The following is an 18,898-nucleotide window of genomic DNA, read 5'->3' on the forward strand; positions in this document are numbered from 1 at the left end:
TGATGGATGCGGATTACTTTGTTTCGTCTTGCAAAAGTAAAGGAAGTTTCCCACGGCTCGCTGGGTTCAAGGACCGCCTCTTCTTAAGCTTGCATTGAGATAATAAGGTTTTAGAGGGTGCACATAATAGCAGCTCATGCACAGTGTTTCTGCCCGGTCTCAAACCGGGGACCTTTCGCGTGTTAGGCGAACGTGATGACTACTACACTACAGAAACTCACTTGCTGTGCTTTACTGTTAGAGCAAGGTTCCTCTCAAGGATTCTCTCTACTTCTATTCTGCTGTATCAGCAGCCACTCAGAAAGCGAGGAGCAAGTGTGAAAACTGCAGAGATATCAGCCAACATGCTTGCAATTAGACGTATTAAAAATTGACTTATGCAGGCATCGACAGACAAATATCTGATGCCTAAATGCCAGCAAGTACAGCTTGGGAAAGCATCACCTGGGACACACACAGACTAAGCATGAAGGCAGAAAAAGCATGGTGATCCATGTTTCTTATGAGGTTCAAAATATTTCGTGCAACAATGCGGCGAGTGTAATGAGAAATAGTCAAGCATTGTGAATTTTGAGTAGGATTCGTATGTTTACCTCTGAAAAAGGGCTCGTCCAGGATTTGAACCCGGGACCTCTCGCACCCTAAGCGAGAATCATACCCCTAGACCAACGAACCGAGGCACACAAGAGTCGCCTTTCGCACCGGCTCCGGGGGTTATTGGCAGCGAGTTAGTGAATGCTTCACCCAAAGCAAGCAACTGCACATGCTGCTCTCTTCTGCAATATGGTTGCTGTCTTTTCCATGGCCGTCATCGAACAAGAAATGAAAATGCCTCTATCCTTCAGACATTTTGTTTGTTCTAGGTGTATGCTCTCGGTGAGGTCAATAAAACCATTTCTGCTCTCATGCCTTGCTTTCATGAAGTAGGCCCAACCTTCAGTACACAAGGACGTGCAAACGAATAGCGCAAACTATTGTCACTTCTCTTTTTGAGCTGTCACTGATGCCCCTGGAGCACAGTACGTCACGCTGGTGAGGGATAGACAGCTTCCATTATCTCAGCTTTCCTATAAGTTGAGAGAGTAAATGCAAACTGTGTGAAAAACAGAAAGCTGCTGTTTCTGCCCGGTCTCGAACCAGGGACCTTTCGCGTGTAAAGCGAACGTGATAACCACCACACTACAGAAACAGACACGCTTGCAGGAATCTTCTTGGCATGTAGTGGGCTGGAATGCACAGACCAAGGGCCAATGTCCATGAAGCTCAAAGTTGGACCCTCCTTACCCGATCTCTTTCTTTGGAAGAAAGGAACGAGGACCACTTTTATTCCAAAAGGCGATTTTAAAACCATACCTGAAACCATACTAGAAAAACACTTTGCATTTAATTTTCCTACACTGATGGTCCACCCCAGAAAAGCAGTTGGAAAGAAGTCCGGCACTGAAATTCTATACGTCAAAAGTGGGAAATAGCGTAGAGGGAAAGGAACTTTCTCACCATACACGGCGTCTTATAGCATTGAAAAGAAGAAATGGCCCTATATAATAAGCAGCCTAAAAATAATTCCACAGCATGGGCTCGTCCGGGATTTGAACCAGGGACCTCTCGCACCCGAAGCGAGAATCATACCCCTAGACCAACGAGCCTGATTCCCCAGTCGGCATTTTAAGCAATTTCTGATGCGTCTTTCAGAAACAAAGCAGGGCTATTTGGCTGCACTCTCTCTATGTGAACCACACAAAGTCATATTTTCTCTCAAGGTGTTGTTTTTTTCACTCTTGCAAGGAAGGGATCAGTCGATATCCTAGCTGCCAGAGAGCAGAAAAAAGGCGCTGATGAGAACTGCAGGCACTTTCTGGCACTTGTACTCCTCTGCAAGTCCTGGACACTTGCCCCATAGACTTCCACCCCAGATGCAAGGGAGGGCCTGCAAATTCTTGCTCCTAAGACAGAGGCATTTGATTCTTGGATTCAAACACGCTCACACAGCGCTCGATCAGGCTCGATCAGGCGAGATTTATATGAGTGGCTCGCAGGACTGAAACACTAACCTGGGAGCCCCAGGGTGGCTGAATTCCCAGGATGGCCATTTTTGGGCAAGTCACCTCCTTTCCTCCTGCCTCAATCTAGAATTGGCTGCAAATCACAAGATAAAGTTCAATGTCCGTGTGTACTGCCTACTCCCAGCTACCTCTCTGTCTTCCTTATGTAAATTAAAATTCGCAAGGGGGGACCAATGACAATCTGCTCCTCCCACATAACCAGGAAGCCCTGTTGAACATGTCTGCCTGTGTTGTTGCAGGGACAGGGCCTTCTCCGCCCAAAAGGTGGCAGGAGAGCCTCACAACAAAGATGGGATCAACCGCTTAATGAGAAACCAGCACGGCAGTTTGTGTGATGGAGTGCAAATTTAACGGAAGGTGTGCCTGAGGTGTCCCTTCCAGGAATACATGGAATTGTGATTGAGGGCCCAGCCTGATCGTTGGTGGATTTCTCGTCATATGTTACAGGTCCGTGCAAAGATTGTGGTGTGTGGGGAATGCACTGCAAAAAACAGGACGATTTAAGGGTGTAAAAGAAACCTGTCAGAAGTGGGATTTGAACCCACACCTCCATGAGGAGACCAGAAGTCTCAGTTGCACTGAAGATCAAGCTCTCTTGAGTCTTGCGCCTTAGACCACTCGGCCATCCTGACAGCCCTGGGTGTGCACAGATCTGACTCTTCTGACTGCACCTGCCAATGTTTGCACTTACAACGTTCACGGCAATGTCACAAGTGTAAAGACCCCACAATACAACATGGCATGACAAAAAAAAAGCTAGGCACAAGAGCGACCACTGATGGATGCAGATTACTTTGTTTCGTCTTGCAAAAGTAAAGGAAGTTTCCCACGGCTCGCTGGGTTCAAGGACCGCTTCTTAAGCTTGCATTGAGATAATAAGGTTTTAGAGGGTGCACATAAAAGCAGCTCATGCACAGTGTTTCTGCCCGGTCTCGAACCGGGGACCTTTCGCGTGTTAGGCGAACGTGATGACCACTACACTACAGAAACTCACTTGCTGTGTTTTACTGTTAGAGCAAGGTTCCTCTCAAGCATTCTCTCTACTTCTATTCTGCTGTATCAGCAGCCACTCAGAAAGCGAGGAGCAAGTGTGAAAACTGCAGAGATATCAACCAACATGCTTGCAATTAGACGTATTAAAAATTGACTTATGCAGGCATCGACAGACAAATATCTGATGCCTAAATGCCAGCAAGTACAGCTTGGGAAAGCATCACCTGGGACACACACAGACTAAGCATGAAGGCAGAAAAAGCATGGTGATCCATGTTTCTTATGAGGTTCAAAATATTTTGTTCAACAATGCGGCGAGTGTAATGAGAAATAGTCAGGCATTGTGAGTTTTGAGTAGGATTCGTATGTTTTCCTCTGAAAAAGGGCTCGTCCGGGATTTGAACCCGGGACCTCTCGCACCCTAAGCGTGAATCATACCCCTAGACCAACGAGCCAAGGCACACAAGAGTCGCCTTTCGCACCGGCTCCGGGGGTTATTGGCAGCGAGTTAGTGAATGCTTCACCCAAAGCAAGCAACTGCACATGCTGCTCTCTTCTGCAATATGGTTGCTGTCTTTTCCATGGCCGTCATCGAACAAGAAATGAAAATGCCTCTATCCTTCAGACATTTTGTTTGTTCTAGGTGTATGCTCTCGGTGAGGTCAATAAAACCATTTCTGCTCTCATGCCTTGCTTTCATGAAGTAGGCCCAACCTTCAGTACACAAGGACGTGCAAACGAATAGCGCAAACTATCGTCACTTCTCTTTTTGAGCTGTCACTGATGCCCCTGGAGCACAGTACGTCACGCTGGTGAGGGATAGACAGCTTCTATTATCTCAGCTTTCCTATAAGTTGAGAGAGTAAATGCAAACTGTGTGAAAAACAGAAAGCTGCTGTTTCTGCCCGGTCTCGAACCAGGGACCTTTCGCGTGTAAAGCAAACGTGATAACCATTACACTACAGAAACAGACACGCTTGCAGAAATCTTCTTGGCATGTAGTGGGCTGGAGTGCACAGACCAAGGGCCAATGTCCATGAAGCTCAAAGTTGGACCCTCCTTACCCGATCTCTTTCTTTGGAAGAAAGGAACGAAGACCACTTTTATTCCAAAAGGCGATTTTAAAACCATACCTGAAACCACACTAGAAAAACACTTTGCATTTAATTTTCCTACACTGATGGTCCACCCCAGAAAAGCAGTTGCAAAGAAGTCCGGCACTGAAATTCTATACGCCAAAAGTGGGAAATAGCGTAGAGGGAAAGGAACTTTCTCACCATACACAGCGTCTTATAGCATTGAAAAGAAGAAATGGCCCTATATAATAAGCAGCCTAAAAATAATTCCACAGCATGGGCTCGTCCGGGATTTGAACCCGGGACCTCTCGCACCCGAAGCGAGAATCATACCCCTAGACCAACGAGCCTGATTCCCCAGTCGGCATTTTAAGCAATTTCTGATGCGTCTTTCAGAAACAAAGCAGGGCTATTTGGCTGCTCTCTCTCTATGTGAACCACAAAAAGTCATGTTTTCTCTCATGGTGTTGTTTTTTTCACTCTTGCAAGGAAGGGATCAGTCGATATCCTAGCTGCCAGAGAGCAGAAAAAGGCGCTGATGAGAGCTGCAGGCACTTTCTGGCACTTGTACTCCTCTGCAAGTCCTGGACACTTGCCCCATAGACTTCCACCCCAGATGCAAGGGAGGGCCTGCCAATTCTTGCTCCTAAGACAGAGGCATTTGATTCTTGGATTCAAACACGCTCACTCAGCGCTCGATCAGGCTCGATCAGGCGAGATTTATATGAGTGGCTCGCAGGACTGAAACACTAACCTGGGAGCCCCAGGGTGGCTGAATTCCCAGGATGGCCATTTTTGGGCAAGTCACCTCCTTTCCTCCTGCCTCAATCTAGAATTGGCTGCAAATCACAAGATAGAGTTCAATGTCCGTGTGTACTGCCTACTCCCAGCTACCTCTCTGTCTTCCTTATGTAAATTAAAATTCGCAAGGGGGGACCAATGACAATCTGCTCCTCCCACATAACCAGGAAGCCCTGTTGAACATGTCTGCCTGTGTTGTTGCAGGGACAGGGCCTTCTCCGCCCAAAAGGTGGCAGGAGAGCCTCACAACAAAGATGGGATCAACTACTTAATGAGAAACCAGCACAGCAGTTTGTGTGATGGAGTGCAAATTTAACAGAAGGTGTGCCTGAGGTGTCCCTTCCAGGAATACATGGAATTGTGATTGAGGGCCCAGCCTGATCGTTGGTGGATTTCTCGTCATATGTTACAGGTCCGTGCAAAGATTGTGGTGTGTGGGGAATGCACTGCAAAAAACAGGACGATTTAAGGGTGTAAAAGAAACCTGTCAGAAGTGTGATTTGAACCCACGCCTCCATGAGGAGACCAGAAGTCTCAGTTGCACTGAAGATCAAGCTCTCTTGAGTCTGGCGCCTTAGACCACTCGGCCATCCTGACAGCCATGGGTGTGCACAGATCTGACTCTTCTGACTGCACCTGCCAATGTTTGCACTTACAACGTTCACAGCAATGTCACAAGTGTAAAGACCCCACAATACAACATGGCATGACAAAAAAAAAGCTAGGCACAAGAGCGACCACTGATGGATGCGGATTACTTTGTTTCGTCTTGCAAAAGTAAAGGAAGTTTCCCACGGCTCGCTAGGTTCAAGGACCGCCTCTTCTTAAGCTTGCATTGAGATAATAAGGTTTTAGAGGGTGCACATAAAAGCAGCTCATGCACAGTGTTTCTGCCCGGTCTCGAACCGGGGACCTTTCGCGTGTTAGGCAAACGTGATGACCACTACACTACAGAAACTCACTTGCTGTGTTTTACTGTTAGAGCAAGGTTCCTCTCAAGGATTCTCTCTACTTCTATTCTGCTGTATCAGCAGCCACTCAGAAAGCGAGGAGCAAGTGTGAAAACTGCAGAGATATCAGCCAACATGCTTGCAATTAGACGTATTATAAATTGACTTATGCAGGCATCGACAGACAAATATCTGATGCCTAAATGCCAGCAAGTACAGCTTGGGAAAGCATCACCTGGGACACACACAGACTAACCATGAAGGCAGAAAAAGCATGGTGATCCATGTTTCTTATGAGGTTCAAAATATTTTGTGCAACAATGCGGCGAGTGTAATGAGAAATAGTCAAGCATTGTGAATTTTGTGTAGGATTCGTATGTTTACCTCTGAAAAAGGGCTGGTCCAGGATTTGAACCCGGGACCTCTCGCACCCTAAGCGAGAATCATACCCGTAGACCAACGAACCGAGGCACACAAGAGTGGCCTTTCGCACCGGCTCCGGGGGTTATTGGCAGCGAGTTAGTGAATGCTTCACCCAAAGCAAGCAACTGCACATGCTGCTCTCTTCTGCAATATGGTTGCTGTCTTTTCCATGGCCGTCATCGAACAAGAAATGAAAATGCCTCTATCCTTCAGACATTTTGTTTGTTCTAGGTGTATGCTCTCGGTGAGGTCAAAAAAAACATTTCTGCTCTCATGCCTTGCTTTCATGAAGTAGGCCCAACCTTCAGTACACAAGGACGTGCAAACGAATAGCGCAAACTATCGTCACTTCTCTTTTTGAGCTGTCACTGATGCCCCTGGAGCACAGTACGTCACGCTGGTGAGGGATAGACAGCTTCCATTATCTCAGCTTTCCTATAAGTTGAGAGAGTAAATGCAAACTGTGTGAAAAACAGAAAGCTGCTGTTTCTGCCCGGTCTAGAACCAGGGACCTTTCGCGTGTAAAGCAAACGTGATAACCACTACACTACAGAAACAGACACGCTTGCAGGAATCTTCTTGGCATGTAGTGGGCTGGAATGCACAGACCAAGGGCCAATGTCCATGAAGCTCAAAGTTGGACCCTCCTTACCCGATATCTTTCTTTGGAAGAAAGGAACGAGGACCACTTTTATTCCAAAAGGCGATTTTAAAACCATACCTGAAACCACACTAGAAAAACACTTTGCATTTAATTTTCCTACACTGATGGTCCACCCCAGAAATGCAGTTGCAAAGAAGTCCGGCACTGAAATTCTATACGTCAAAAGTGGGAAATAGCGTAGAGGGAAAGGAACTTTCTCACCATACACGGCGTCTTATAGCATTGAAAAGAAGAAATGGCCCTATATAATAAGCAGCCTAAAAATAATTCCACAGCATGCGCTCGTCCGGGATTTGAACCCGGGACCTCTCGCACCCGAAGCGAGAATCATACCCCTAGACCAACGAGCCTGATTCCCCAGTCGGCATTTTAAGCAATTTCTGATGCGTCTTTCAGAAACAAAGCAGGGCTATTTGGCTGCTCTCTCTCTATGTGAACCACACAAAGTCATGTTTTCTCTCAAGGTGTTGTTTTTTTCACTCTTGCAAGGAAGGGATCAGTCGATATCCTAGCTGCCAGAGAGCAGAAAAAAGGCGCTGATGAGAACTGCAGGCACTTTCTGGCACTTGTACTCCCCTGCAAGTCCTGGACACTTGCCCCATAGACTTCCACCCCAGATGCAAGGGAGGGCCTGCCAATTCTTGCTCCTAAGACAGAGGCATTTGATTCTTGGATTCAAACACGCTCACTCAGCGCTCGATCAGGCTCAATCAGGCGAGATTTATATGAGTGGCTCGCAGGACTGAAACACTAACCTGGGAGCCTCAGGGTGGCTGAATTCCCAGGATGGCCATTTTTGGGCAAGTCACCTCCTTTCCTCCTGCCTCAATCTAGAATTGGCTGCAAATCACAAGATAGAGTTCAATGTCCGTGTGTACTGCCTACTCCCAGCTACCTCTCTGTCTTCCTTATGTAAATTAAAATTCGCAAGGGGGACCAATGACAATCTGCTCCTCCCACATAACCAGGAAGCCCTGTTGAACATGTCTGCCTGTGTTGTTGCAGGGACAGTGCCTTCTCCGCCCAAAAGGTGGCAGGAGAGCCTCACAACAAAGATGGGATCAACTGCTTAATGAGAAACCAGTACGGCAGTTTGTGTGATGGAGTGCAAATTTAACGGAAGGTGTGCCTGAGGTGTCTATGTCTATGTCTATGTATTGGTATTTGTAAGGCGCATATATCACCCGAAGGTCTCATAGCGCCAGCAGACACTCAGAGGTAAGATGTAAGATAGGCAGAATTTTAGAAAAGCCATGTTTTTAGGAGTTTACGGAATTTCTGATGGCTGGGTTCCAGTCTTAGGTGTAGGGGGAGAGCATTCCAGCTTTCACGAGCAATTTTAGAGAAGGACCTGTCCCCATTTTTGACAGTTCGTACTTTTGGCACCCTTAAGAGGTGCGAGCTAGAGGATCTCAGAGTTCTCGTTGGATGATAGTCTATAAGTTTATTTGCTAGATAGACTGGGCCATTGCCATTTAGAGATTTATGAACCAGACAGCAAATTTTAAACTTAATACGTTTTTTTATGGGAAGCCAGTGAAGCGCTTTTAGACAGGGGGCAGAAGGGGTGCGGGCAGGTAGATCCAGGGCCAATCTAGCTACAGTATTTTGAAGGACCTGGAGTTTGCTCAGGAGAGTCTCGCCGATAGAGGCGAAAAGAGCATTGCCGTAGTCTAGGCGACTAATAATTAGTCCCTGAATTAGAGGTAGACGCGAGGCTAGAGGGATCCACTTAAAGATCTTCTTTAGGCTGCGTAGGAGTCCGAAGCTGGTGTGAGAAATATTTTTGATGTGATCAGCCAAGTTAAGTTTGTTATCAAGTAGTATCCCTAAGTTGCGAGCAGCTGACTTAGGGGAAGGACAGGCACCCAACTGTGCTGGCCACCATTCGTCTGACCAGTGCTTGTGAGCGTTTCCGAAAAGCACAATCTCCGACTTAGCAGCGTTGAGCAAAAGGTAGTTGTCTGACATCCAGTTTTTTATTGCTAGCATACATTTTTGGAACCTTGGTTTGATGAGAGTGGAGTTGGGACCCAAGGTAATGAGGATTTGAGTGTCGTCGGCATAGGACACAGTATCAAATCCATGGGCTTTAATTAGTCTAGCAAGGGGGGAGACGTACAAATTGAAGAGTGTAGGGCTCAGGATCGAACCCTGAGGTACGCCTTTGTCAACTGGCTGATTGGCTGATGAGAATTTGCCAATCTGGACCTTGGAGCTCCGACCGGTCAGGTAGCTTTTGATCCAAGTCAAAGCAGAGCCCTCGACACCAGCCTCTGCCAGCCGTTCTATCAGAATGCTGTGTGAGACGGTGTCGAAGGCTGCAGATAGATCTAGCAATATTAAGATGGCTGATTGTTTGGAATCCAAAGCAAGCCTGATGTTGTCGACCGTTTCAAGTAGGGCTGTTTCGGTGCTATGGAACGCCCTAAATCCTGACTGGGAGGGGTCTAGCAGTTTGTTCGATTCAAGGTGGTTAATGAGTTGGGCGTTGATGAGGGACTCAATGATCTTGCCGAACATCGGGAGAAGGGAGATAGGCCTGTAGTTTATGGGTAGGGCAGGATCAGCAGAGGGTTTCATCAGAATCGGTCTGATGATGGCTTCTTTCCAATGTACAGGAACTGTTGAGTGGGAGAGTGAAAGATTGAAAATTTTTGTTAAGTGTGGGATCAAAATTGGCGCAATTTTGGAAAGGATTGGAGAGGAGGCTGGGTCAATAGGGGAGCCGGACTTGATTCTGTTCATAGTCAGGGTGACTTCGTCATTTGAAAATGGGTGGAATTGATTTAGAGTAGTGGTAAGAGCAGGCGGGGCTGTATTGATGGGAGGATCAGGAGAGAAGGACAAAGTGGTGGAGTCGGTGAATGATTTGTAGATATCATTTATTTTGTTATAGAAGAAAGATGACAGAGTGTCGACCCATTTCCGAGAAGCGTTTGCGACAGGTTGGCAGGAGAGAGGGTTGGAGAACTCTTTTACTATTTTGTAGAGTTCTTTATGTGAGTTTGCGGCCTGGTCTATCCTATTTCCCAAGTATACTTTTTTGGCTAGTGCTATATCGCTCATGTATTGGTGATGGAGCTTTTTGTAGAGGGATCTGTCGCCGGGGTCTTTGGTACGACGCCATTTGCGTTCGTGAGTTCTTACAACCAGTTTAGAGGCCTTAAGTTCCTCAGTAAACCATGGGGACAGTTTGTTGGGGCATCTCTTTATTTTATTAGGAGCGATTATATTCAAGGTTGTAGTGATTGCTCGGTCAAGGTTGATGGCTGCCAGGTTAGGATCATTAAGTAGTTCAGTTTGAGGGGGGGAGAAATGGGAGAGAAATGCTTCAGGACTGATCTTATTCCAGGGTCGACTCCTGATGGAGTCTCTACTAGGCTGAGGGGTGGGTGAGGTGAGTTGTATATGAAAGTATATCTTGAAATGATCCGACCAAAGAACGGGCACAGAGCAGTCGATTTTTATCTTATCCGAATTGGTGAAAATGAGATCCAGAGTGTGGCCGGCGGAATGAGTGGGGCCGGATACTAGCTGGTCCAGGCCTAATGCGTTCATACTGGTGATGAGTTCAGCAGTGTGAGGGTCATGTGTAAGTTCAGTATGATAGTTGAAATCGCCTAGCAAAAGAAAATTAGTTGACGATAGTGCATGTGGAGCGATGAATTCGGTTATTTTGTTTGCGAAATTAGTTTTAGTGCCTGGAGGTCTGTATAGGAGAGCTCCTTTCCAGGATTCTTTATTTCCTAAAGTAGCCGTGAAAGTACAAACTTCACCCCATTCTACAGTTAGTGAGTTGACGAGGTGGAGCTTGATGTTAGCTCTATACACAATGGCGATTCCTCCGCCTTTTTTATCAGTTCTGTCTAATCTCATGATTTTATAGTCCTGGGGGAGGGCAGTTGAAATGTCTGGAAATGAGGACTCCGATAGCCAGGTTTCAGTTATAAAGAAGAGGTCAGGTTTGTCATGGTCTAAGAGCGACCAAATTTCAAGGGCGAGTTTGGGAAGGGAGCGAACATTGCAATATAAGCAGGAGAGGTGCCTTTGTATAAAGGGCAAGGGTTTGCTGTTAGTGGGAGTGATAACGGAGGGTCTTCTCCGTGGCGTTGATCCCATCGTTACATTGGTAATAGAGGAGAAAGGCCTATGTTGCGAGATGAACGAAGCAGCGGTATTAGTGTTTATGGCAAGGAGCTCCTGGCGAGAATATTTAATGGGAGCCATATGGAAGGGAGGGGTACCCACGGGCAGCGGTCCTGGCGTCTGGCGTCGGTCAGGCGCGGACGGGCGCAGACGGGCTTGTCCCTTCCAGGAATACATGGAATTGTGATTGAGGGCCCAGCCTGATCGTTGGTGGATTTCTCGTCATATGTTACAGGTCCGTGCAAAGATTGTGGTGTGTGGGGAATGCACTGCAAAAAACAGGACGATTTAAGGGTGTGAAAGAAACCTGTCAGAAGTGGGATTTGAACCCACGCCTCCATGAGGAGACCAGAAGTCTCAGTTGCACTGAAGATCAAGCTCTCTTGAGTCTGGCACCTTAGACCACTCGGCGATCCTGACAGCCCTGGGTGTGCACAGATCTGACTCTTCTGACTGCACCTGCCAATGTTTGCACTTACAACGTTCACGGCAATGTCACAAGTGTAAAGACCCCACAATACAACATGGCATGACAAAAAAAAAGCTAGGCACAAGAGCGACCACTGATGGATGCGGATTACTTTGTTTCGTCTTGCAAAAGTAAAGGAAGTTTCCCACGGCTCGCTGGGTTCAAGGACCGCTTCTTAAGCTTGCATTGAGATAATAAGGTTTTAGAGGGTGCACATAAAAGCAGCTCATGCACAGTGTTTCTGCCCGGTCTCGAACCGGGGACCTTTCGCGTGTTAGGCGAACGTGATGACTGCTACACTACAGAAACTCACTTGCTGTGTTTTACTGTTAGAGCAAGGTTCCTCTCAAGCATTCTCTCTACTTCTATTCTGCTGTATCAGCAGCCACTCAGAAAGCGAGGAGCAAGTGTGAAAACTGCAGAGATATCAGCCAACATGCTTGCAATTAGACGTATTAAAAATTGACTTATGCAGGCATCGACAGACAAATATCTGATGCCTAAATGCCAGCAAGTACAGCTTGGGAAAGCATCACCTGGGACACACACAGACTAAGCATGAAGGCAGAAAAAGCATGGTGATCCATGTTTCTTATGAGGTTCAAAATATTTTGTGCAACAATGCGGCGAGTGTAATGAGAAATAGTCAGGCATTGTGAGTTTTGAGTAGGATTCGTATGTTTTCCTCTGAAAAAGGGCTCGCCCGGGATTTGAACCCGGGACCTCTCGCACCCTAAGCATGAATCATACCCCTAGACCAAAGAGCCGAGGCACACAAGAGTCGCCTTTCGCACCGGCTCTGGGGGTTATTGGCAGCGAGTTAGTGAATGCTTCACCCAAAGCAAGCAACTGCACATGCTGCTCTCTTCTGCAATATGGTTGCTGTCTTTTCCATGGCCGTCATCGAACAAGAAATGAAAATGCCTATATCCTTCAGACATTTTGTTTGTTCTAGGTGTATGCTCTCGGTGAGGTCAATAAAACCATTTCTGCTCTCATGCCTTGCTTTCATGAAGTAGGCCCAACCTTCAGTACACAAGGACGTGCAAACGAATAGCGCAAACTATCGTCACTTCTCTTTTTGAGCTGTCGCTGATGCCCCTGGAGCACAGTACGTCACGCTGGTGAGGGATAGACAGCTTCCATTATCTCAGCTTTCCTATAAGTTGAGAGAGTAAATGCAAACTGTGTGAAAAACAGAAAGCTGCTGTTTCTGCCCGGTCTCGAACCAGGGACCTTTCGCGTGTAAAGCGAACGTGATAACCACTACACTACAGAAACAGACACGCTTGCAGGAATCTTCTTGGCATGTAGTGGGCTGGAATGCACAGACCAAGGGCCAATGTCCATGAAGCTCAAAGTTGGACCCTCCTTACCCGATCTCTTTCTTTGGAAGAAAGGAACGAGGACCACTTTTATTCCAAAAGGCGATTTTAAAACCATACCTGAAACCACACTAGAAAAACACTTTGCATTTAATTTTCCTACACTGATGGTCCACCCCAGAAAAGCAGTTGCAAAGAAGTCCGGCACTGAAATTCTATATGCCAAAAGTGGGAAATAGCGTAGAGGGAAAGGCACTTTCTCACCATACACGGCGTCTTATAGCATTGAAAAGAAGAAATGGCCCTATATAATAAGCAGCCTAAAAATAATTCCACAGCATGGGCTCGTCCGGGATTTGAACCCGGGACCTCTCGCACCCGAAGCGAGAATCATACCCCTTGACCAACGAGCCTGATTCCCCAGTCATCATTTTAAGCAATTTCTGATGCGTCTTTCAGAAACAAAGCAGGGCTATTTGGCTGCTCTCTCTCTATGTGAACCACACAAAGTCATGTTTTCTCTCAAGGTGTTGTTTTTTTCACTCTTGCAAGGAAGGGATCAGTCGATATCCTAGCTGCCAGAGAGCAGAAAAAAGGCGCTGATGAGAACTGCAGGCACTTTCTGGCACTTGTACTCCTCTGCAAGTCCTGGACACTTGCCCCATAGACTTCCACCCCAGATGCAAGGGAGGGCCTGCCAATTCTTGCTCCTAAGACAGAGGCATTTGATTCTTGGATTCAAACACGCTCACTCAGCGCTCGATCAGGCTCGATCAGGCGAGATTTATATGAGTGGCTCGCAGGACTGAAACACTAACCTGGGAGCCCCAGGGTGGCTGAATTCCCAGGATGGCCATTTTTGGGCAAGTCACCTCCTTTCCTCCTGCCTCAATCTAGAATTGGCTGCAAATCACAAGATAGAGTTCAATGTCCGTGTGTACTGCCTACTCCCAGCTACCTCTCTGTCTTCCTTATGTAAATTAAAATTCGCAAGGGGGACCAATGACAATCTGCTCCTCCCACATAACCAGGAAGCCCTGTTGAACATGTCTGCCTGTGTTGTTGCAGGGACAGTGCCTTCTCCGCCCAAAAGGTGGCAGGAGAGCCTCACAACAAAGATGGGATCAACTGCTTAATGAGAAACCAGCACGGCAGTTTGTGTGATGGAGTGCAAATTTAACGGAAGGTGTGCCTGAGGTGTCCCTTCCAGGAATACATGGAATTGTGATTGAGGGCCCAGCCTGATCGTTGGTAGATTTCTCGTCATATGTTACAGGTCCGTGCAAAGATTGTGGTGTGTGGGGAATGCACTGCAAAAAACAGGACGATTTAAGGGTGTAAAAGAAACCTGCCAGAAGTGGGATTTGAACCCACGCCTCCATGAGGAGACCAGAAGTCTCAGTTGCACTGAAGATCAAGCTCTCTTGAGTCTGGCGCCTTAGACCACTCGGCCATCCTGACAGCCCCGGGTGTGCACAGATCTGACTCTTCTGACTGCACCTGCCAATGTTTGCACTTACAACGTTCACGGCAATGTCACAAGTGTAAAGACCCCACAATACAACATGGCATGACAAAAAAAAAGCTAGGCACAAGAGCGACCACTGATGGATGCGGATTACTTTGTTTCGTCTTGCAAAAGTAAAGGAAGTTTCCCACGGCTCGCTGGGTTCAAGGACCGCTTCTTAAGCTTGCATTGAGATAATAAGGTTTTAGAGGGTGCACATAAAAGCAGCTCATGCACAGTGTTTCTGCCCGGTCTCGAACCGGGACCTTTCACGTGTTAGGCGAACGTGATGACCACTACACTACAGAAACTCACTTGCTGTGTTTTACTGTTAGAGCAAGGTTCCTCTCAAGCATTCTCTCTACTTCTATTCTGCTGTATCAGCAGCTACTCAGAAAGCGAGGAGCAAGTGTGAAAACTGCAGAGATATCAGCCAACATGCTTGCAATTAGACGTATTAAAAATTGACTTATGCAGGCATCGACAGACAAATATCTGATGCCTAAATGCCAGCAAGTACAGCTTGGGAAAGCATCACCTGGGACACACACAGACTAAGCATGAAGGCAGAAAAAGCATGGTGATCCATGTTTCTTATGAGGTTCAAAATATTTTGTGCAACAATGCGGCGAGTGTAATGAGAAATAGTCAGGCATTGTGAGTTTTGAGTAGGATTCGTATGTTTTCCTCTGAAAAAGGGCTCGTCCGGGATTTGAACCCGGGACCTCTCGCACCCTAAGCGTGAATCATACCCCTAGACCAACGAGCCGAGGCACACAAGAGTCGCCTTTCGCACCGGCTCCGGGGGTTATTGGCAGCGAGTTAGTGAATGCTTCACCCAAAGCAAGCAACTGCACATGTTGCTCTCTTCTGCAATATGGTTGCTGTCTTTTCCATGGCCGTCATCGAACAAGAAATGAAAATGCCTCTATCCTTCAGACATTTTGTTTGTTCTAGGTGTATGCTCTCGGTGAGGTCAATAAAACCATTTCTGCTCTCATGCCTTGCTTTCATGAAGTAGGCCCAACCTTCAGTACACAAGGACGTGCAAAAGAATAGCGCAAACTATCGTCACTTCTCTTTTTGAGCTGTCACTGATGGCCCTGGAGCACAGTACGTCACGCTGGTGAGGGATAGACAGCTTCCATTATCTCAGCTTTCCTATAAGTTGAGAGAGTAAATGCAAACTGTGTGAAAAACAGAAAGCTGCTGTTTCTGCCCGGTCTCGAACCAGGGACCTTTCGCGTGTAAAGCAAACGTGACAACCACTACACTACAGAAACAGACACGCTTGCAGGAATCTTCTTGGCATGTAGTGGGCTGGAATGCACAGACCAAGGGCCAATGTCCATGAAGCTCAAAGTTGGACCCTCCTTACCCGATCTCTTTCTTTGGAAGAAAGGAACGAGGACCACTTTTATTCCAAAAGGCGATTTTAAAACCATACCTGAAACCATACTAGAAAAACACTTTGCATTTAATTTTCCTACACTGATGGTCCACCCCAGAAAAGCAGTTGCAAAGAAGTCCGGCACTAAAATTCTATACGTCAAAAGTGGGAAATAGCGTAGAGGGAAAGGAACTTTCTCACCATACACGGCGTCTTATAGCATTGAAAAGAAGAAATGGCCCTATATAATAAGCAGCCTAAAAATAATTCCACAGCATGGGCTCGTCCGGGATTTGAACCAGGGACCTCTCGCACCCGAAGCGAGAATCATACCCCTAGACCAACGAGCCTGATTCCCCAGTTGGCATTTTAAGCAATTTCTGATGCGTCTTTCAGAAACAAAGCAGGGCTATTTGTCTGCACTCTCTCTATGTGAACCACACAAAGTCATGTTTTCTCTCAAGGTGTTGTTTTTTTCACTCTTGCAAGGAAGGGATCAGTCGATATCCTAGCTGCCAGAGAGCAGAAAAAAGGCGCTGATGAGAACTGCAGGCACTTTCTGGCACTTGTACTCCTCTGCAAGTCCTGGACACTTGCCCCATAGACTTCCACCCCAGATGCAAGGGAGGGCCTGCCAATTCTTGCTCCTAAGACAGAGGCATTTGATTCTTGGATTCAAACACGCTCACTCAGCGCTCGATCAGGCTCGATCAGGCGAGATTTATATGAGTGGCTCGCAGGACTGAAACACTAACCTGGGAGCCCCAGGGTGGCTGAATTCCCAGGATGGCCATTTTTGGGCAAGTCACCTCCTTTCCTCCTGCCTCAATCTAGAATTGGCTGCAAATCACAAGATAGAGTTCAATGTCCGTGTGTACTGCCTACTCCCAGCTACCTCTCTGTCTTCCTTATGTAAATTAAAATTCGCAAGGGGGACCAATGACAATCTGCTCCTCCCACATAACCAGGAAGCCCTGTTGAACATGTCTGCCTGTGTTGTTGCAGGGACAGTGCCTTCTCCGCCCAAAAGGTGGCAGGAGAGCCTCACAACAAAGATGGGATCAACTGCTTAATGAGAAACCAGCACGGCAGTTTGTGTGATGGAGTGCAAATTTAACGGAAGGTGTGCCTGAGGTGTCCCTTCCAGGAATACATGGAATTGTGATTGAGGGCCCAGCCTGATCGTTGGTGGATTTCTCGTCATATGTTACAGGTCCGTGCAAAGATTGTGGTGTGTGGGGAATGCACTGCAAAAAACAGGACGATTTAAGGGTGTAAAAGAAACCTGCCAGAAGTGGGATTTGAACCCACGCCTCCGTGAGGAGACCAGAAGTCTCAGTTGCACTGAAGATCAAGCTCTCTTGAGTCTGGCGCCTTAGACCACTCGGCCATCCTGACAGCCCTGGGTGTGCACAGATCTGACTCTTCTGACTGCACCTGCCAATGTTTGCACTTACAACGTTCACGGCAATGTCACAAGTGTAAAGACCCCACAATACAACATGGCATGACAAAAAAAAAGCTAGGCACAAGAGCGACCACTGATGGATGCGGATTACTTTGTTTCGTCTTGCAAAAGTAAAGGAAGTTTCCCACGGCTCGCTGGGTTCAAGGACCGCTTCTTAAGCTTGCATTGAGATAATAAGGTTTTAGAGGGTGCACATAAAAGCAGCTCATGCACAGTGTTTCTGCCCGGTCTCGAACCTGGGACCTTTCACGTGTTAGGCGAACGTGATGACCACTACACTACAGAAACTCACTTGCTGTGTTTTACTGTTAGAGCAAGGTTCCTCTCAAGCATTCTCTCTACTTCTATTCTGCTGTATCAGCAGCTACTCAGAAAGCGAGGAGCAAGTGTGAAAACTGCAGAGATATCAGCCAACATGCTTGCAATTAGACGTATTAAAAATTGACTTATGCAGGCATCGACAGACAAATATCTGATGCCTAAATGCCAGCAAGTACAGCTTGGGAAAGCATCACCTGGGACACACACAGACTAAGCATGAAGGCAGAAAAAGCATGGTGATCCATGTTTCTTATGAGGTTCAAAATATTTTGTGCAACAATGCGGCGAGTGTAATGAGAAATAGTCAGGCATTGTGAGTTTTGAGTAGGATTCGTATGTTTTCCTCTGAAAAAGGGCTCGTCCGGGATTTGAACCCGGGACCTCTCGCACCCTAAGCGTGAATCATACCCCTAGACCAACGAGCCGAGGCACACAAGAGTCGCCTTTCGCACCGGCTCCGGGGGTTATTGGCAGCGAGTTAGTGAATGCTTCACCCAAAGCAAGCAACTGCACATGTTGCTCTCTTCTGCAATATGGTTGCTGTCTTTTCCATGGCCGTCATCGAACAAGAAATGAAAATGCCTCTATCCTTCAGACATTTTGTTTGTTCTAGGTGTATGCTCTCGGTGAGGTCAATAAAACCATTTCTGCTCTCATGCCTTGCTTTCATGAAGTAGGCCCAACCTTCAGTACACAAGGACGTGCAAAAGAATAGCGCAAACTATCGTCACTTCTCTTTTTGAGCTGTCACTGATGGCCCTGGAGCACAGTACGTCACGCTGGTGAGGGATAGACAGCTTCCATTATCTCAGCTTTCCTATAAGTTGAGAGAGTAAATGCAAACTGTGTGAAAAACAGAAAGCTGCTGTTTCTGCCCGGTCTCGAACCAGGGACCTTTCGCGTGTAAAGCAAACGTGATAACCACTACACTACAGAAACAGACACGCTTGCAGGAATCTTCTTGGCATGTAGTGGGCTGGAATGCACAGACCAAGGGCCAATGTCCATGAAGCTCAAAGTTGGACCCTCCTTACCCGATCTCTTTCTTTGGAAGAAAGGAACGAGGACCACTTTTATTCCAAAAGGCGATTTTAAAACCATACCTGAAACCATACTAGAAAAACACTTTGCATTTAATTTTCCTACACTGATGGTCCACCCCAGAAAAGCAGTTGCAAAGAAGTCCGGCACTGAAATTCTATACGTCAAAAGTGGGAAATAGCGTAGAGGGAAAGGAACTTTCTCACCATACACGGCGTCTTATAGCATTGAAAAGAAGAAATGGCCCTATATAATAAG

At 46.9% G+C, this 18,898-nt stretch overlaps 7 non-coding genes across 7 annotated transcripts; all 7 read right to left on the bottom strand.

The window, feature by feature from the left end:
* Nucleotides 1-2,980: 2,980 nt before the first annotated feature.
* On the bottom strand, nt 2,981-3,053 carry TRNAV-AAC (transfer RNA valine (anticodon AAC)). The gene has a single exon. It is a non-coding gene; the product is annotated as a tRNA-Val (tRNA).
* Nucleotides 3,054-4,410: 1,357 nt separating this feature from the next.
* TRNAP-CGG (transfer RNA proline (anticodon CGG)) lies at nt 4,411-4,482 on the bottom strand. The gene has a single exon. It is a non-coding gene; the product is annotated as a tRNA-Pro (tRNA).
* A 1,336-nt stretch (nt 4,483-5,818) lies between these two features.
* TRNAV-AAC (transfer RNA valine (anticodon AAC)) lies at nt 5,819-5,891 on the bottom strand. Its single transcript has one exon. It is a non-coding gene; the product is annotated as a tRNA-Val (tRNA).
* Nucleotides 5,892-7,247: 1,356 nt separating this feature from the next.
* Nucleotides 7,248-7,320, bottom strand: TRNAP-CGG (transfer RNA proline (anticodon CGG)). Its single transcript has one exon. It is a non-coding gene; the product is annotated as a tRNA-Pro (tRNA).
* Nucleotides 7,321-12,796: 5,476 nt separating this feature from the next.
* TRNAV-UAC (transfer RNA valine (anticodon UAC)) lies at nt 12,797-12,869 on the bottom strand. The gene has a single exon. It is a non-coding gene; the product is annotated as a tRNA-Val (tRNA).
* Nucleotides 12,870-13,254: 385 nt separating this feature from the next.
* Nucleotides 13,255-13,326, bottom strand: TRNAP-CGG (transfer RNA proline (anticodon CGG)). Its single transcript has one exon. It is a non-coding gene; the product is annotated as a tRNA-Pro (tRNA).
* A 5,139-nt stretch (nt 13,327-18,465) lies between these two features.
* On the bottom strand, nt 18,466-18,538 carry TRNAV-UAC (transfer RNA valine (anticodon UAC)). Its single transcript has one exon. It is a non-coding gene; the product is annotated as a tRNA-Val (tRNA).
* Between the last annotated feature and the right edge of the window lie 360 nt (nt 18,539-18,898).

Source organism: Triturus cristatus, chromosome 10, assembly GCF_964204655.1.
Source record: "Triturus cristatus chromosome 10, aTriCri1.1, whole genome shotgun sequence".
Classification (NCBI taxonomy): domain Eukaryota; kingdom Metazoa; phylum Chordata; class Amphibia; order Caudata; family Salamandridae; genus Triturus; species Triturus cristatus.